Source organism: Octopus bimaculoides, chromosome 19 (genome assembly GCF_001194135.2).
Source record: "Octopus bimaculoides isolate UCB-OBI-ISO-001 chromosome 19, ASM119413v2, whole genome shotgun sequence".
In the NCBI taxonomy this organism is placed as follows: domain Eukaryota; kingdom Metazoa; phylum Mollusca; class Cephalopoda; order Octopoda; family Octopodidae; genus Octopus; species Octopus bimaculoides.
In genome coordinates, this window is record NC_068999.1 from 35,405,859 (window position 1) to 35,409,486 (window position 3,628).

The window sequence follows — 3,628 nt, forward strand, 5'->3', positions numbered from 1 at the left end:
AACGAGCATTTTGGTTTGGAAGATAAAAAAAAACATGACTATCGCTGATAGCAGTTCTTATTCTCGCTTCCGTGATGTTAATCGAACTCTCAAAGCACAGAACTATTCAAACTCTGGCAAATAATACAATACCATCCGAAAATAAAACTGTTCTGGGATAAATATAGAGAATCTTCCTGTTATTGAACACATAGACATCAACACAAACGATATTGATGAAACATTACCATCAAATCATGTATCAAGTGCAAAGATAACAAACTGGATATTGTTGTTTGGGGCAGAGAAGGAAAATATCATAGGGGTCAGTTCTCTTGGTGGTGTAAATATCTCTTTGAAAAATCAAAATGAAAGAGCATAGTTACGAGCAACTGCTTCGAAACCTTCAGATTTTATACCCAGATTATAAATTCCCATATATACCAATGATAATTGGTGCTCTTGGTTTTTACTATTAAAGGTGAAGTGAAAATCTTGAAAAAGCTGGGATTTTCAGAAAAAGAAATCAACCAGCCAACATGCACATTAAAAATAGACTGTGTAAGCGAAACAATCAGAATATACAAGACTTTTTCCAGCTCAACACGAGACATTGTTTTCGTTAACTACATTCGAACAATATAGTATTGTATCCTTGTGAAAAAAACGCGTCCTTCCTTATGGGAAGAATTCAAATAATTAAAACTAGATGAGAACGCATATATAACATGAACGTTGACAATTTACAACTCAGGCATTACGTATATTGTATATGTGTGTGTGTTTATGTATGCATATTACATACATTGAGAAAGGAGAAGATTGACAGATGGATAGACAAATTGATTGGTTAATTGATTGATTGATTGATTGATTGATAGGCAGAGTCATATGTGTATGAATACATACACCCATCTGTATACATACAAATACATGTTCTTATGAGAGCTGAAGACATTTGTAGAATATTTTATGCCACAACGACAAAATAACTATAATAATGTTTATAATAATAATCCGTTCTACTATAGGGACGAGACCTTGGGTCGATTACATCGACCCAAGTGCTTATTTCGTCGACCCTGGGAGGATGGCAGGCAGCAAATTTGGAGGAATGAGGGTTGAGTCTATTACATCAACCCACAAGTTCTTAACTGGTAGTTATTCTATCCGTCTGTCTTGCTGAAGAAGTTACGGGGACGTAAACACACCAATACTGGTTGTCAGACGGTGAGTGTGGGGGATAAATATAAACACAAAGACACACACACACACACGTTTATATACATACATACACACACACACGAAAAGGCTTCTTACAGTTTCCATGTACCAAATCCACTCAGAAGGCTTTGGTCGGCCTGAGTCTATAGTAAAAGACAATTGCCGAGGTTGCCACACAGTGGGACTGAACCCAAAACTATGTGGTTTGGAAGCAAACTTCTCTCCCCACAGCCACGCCTGCGCCTATTTTATCAACCCCTGAGGAATGAAGAAGAAAATAGTTCTCGACTGGATTTGAACTCCGAATGTAATGAATTACTCCATGGCATTTTTATCCGCTACTCTAGCGATTCCACCACGCAATATACAGAATCAAAAAAGATCAACAACAGTATAAAAGAAAAATGAAAATTTTTGTAATCATAAATAAAGAAAACAAAACAAAAGATAATGAAATATAAAACAAAAAAATTGTATAACAAAACGATAGAAAACAAAAAGAATGGAGTGGAGGTGGGGGGAGGGAATGTATTGCGATGAGGGAATTCAATGATGGAGTTGTTATAGAGTCATATTATATAGATTTTGTGAACTGCAGTGGTGGCGGCGGCGGCGGCGGCGGCAGTGGTAATGGTGGTGATGGTGGTGGTGGTGATAGAGGTGATGGTGAAGTTGGTGACATGGTACTGGATGGGTGGAGGTCTGTGTGGAGGAAACGGTTTTCGTTCTGACGTTGAATGTAATCGTGATGGTTGCGTGGTTGATAGTGATGATTGCTGGGAAATGATGTAATTTGTGGTATTGGGGAGGCAATGATGACGTTGGCTGAGGGGGGGGATGGTCAGTTTTAAAGGTGACGGTGGTGGTGGTGGTGGTGGTGGTGTTGGGGATGGCGATCATGGCGGCGGCGACATATGCACTGATGGAAGTCGCGGTTGTGATATTTCTGACGATGGTCGTTATAGTAGTAGTAGTAGTAGTAGTAGTAGTAGTAGTAGTAGTAGTAGTAGTAGTAGTAGTAGTAGTAGTAGTAGTGGTAGTGGTAGTGGTAGTTAGAGTAGTAGCTTCGTTGTTATAGTTATGACGATTTTAATGGTCTGGTGACAGTATTAGTGGTAATGGTATTTGGTAGTCAGAATGGTGTTCAAGAATCTGTGGAGAAGCCTGCTGATGGCGATGGTAACGATGGTGGTGTGCTGAATAAATTGTTGGCGGTAGTGGTGGTAGTGGTGGTCGTGGTGGTCGTCGTCATGGTCATGATGGAAATGGTGGTTCTGGTCGTGGGCGGGGTTGAAGGAATTAATGGTTCCGATAGTGGTGGTGGTAGTAGTGGTAATACTGAATGAATTGGTGGCGATGGTAGGGGTGGAGGTAGTAGTGGTGGTGTTACTGGTGGTGGTGGTGGTGATAGTAGTGGTGGGGAGTGGCGTCTATGGCATTCATAGTGGTTTTGTATTGATGGTAATAGTAGCAATAGTAGCAGCAGCAGCAGCAGCAGCAGCAGTAGCTGCAGTAGCAGTCGTAGTGGTGATTCGTAAGTGGGTGTGCTTTCAGAATTGTGTTTATTATGGAATCAGGTTTGTCTCTGAGAACGGCGTGGACTTAATGAACGTTTTCCAAAAGACTAGAGGAACGTGCATTGTAGATATGGAAGTGTGAACAGCGAGGGGCCTCGCTGACTATGTGCTCGGTGGCGTTGCACGCCTGCGGGAGAACACACGACTCTGACTTTCAGTCTATCATCGGTTGGGCATGAGCCGAAGATCATATTTAACATGGCTTTTCCTTCATGCTGTGGTGTAGAATAAAATGGCAATTCCATAGTCGACGTTTTCATGCGAATTTGATTAGGTTCGTTCAAGACTTGTTCAATAGCGGCAATGTCGTTTATATACTTAACGAATGTCCCCCGTTGTGCAAGACATGATTGTTGGTTTTTCGACCACAATGCCACACTAAGCTACAGGCTGTAGTGTCTGATAGAGTTTTCTCTAGCCTTAATAACAACACGCAAAGACAAAATTAATATGCTGCGGGCACTTCACCAAAGTGTGTATGTGTGTGCGAGAGAGAAAGAGAGAGAAAGAGAAAATGAAAGAGACAGAGAGAGAACGAGAGAGAGACAGATAGAGCGAGAGAAGCAGAGACTATGTGCATACACATAAACACACATATACATTCATATATATATATTATTTATATAAATATATACATACATACGTATGTATATGATATCATATAGATTATATATATATATATACATATACATATATGTAATATCATATATATGTATATATACATATATAAAGTAAGAGAGGGTGGAGGCATACATGTAATATATACACATATATATATAATTTACATATATGTAATATCATATCATGTATGTATATATATATATATATATATATATATATATATATAT

The 3,628-nt window shown here is 39.2% G+C and overlaps 1 protein-coding gene across 1 annotated transcript in view; it reads left to right on the forward strand.

Moving 5' to 3' along the window:
• The window catches only part of LOC128250166 (prostatic spermine-binding protein-like), a gene marked incomplete at both ends in the record, with an annotated part of 16,009 nt that overhangs the window by 4,565 nt on the left and 7,816 nt on the right, over positions 1-3,628 (forward strand). The window lies entirely within an intron of this gene.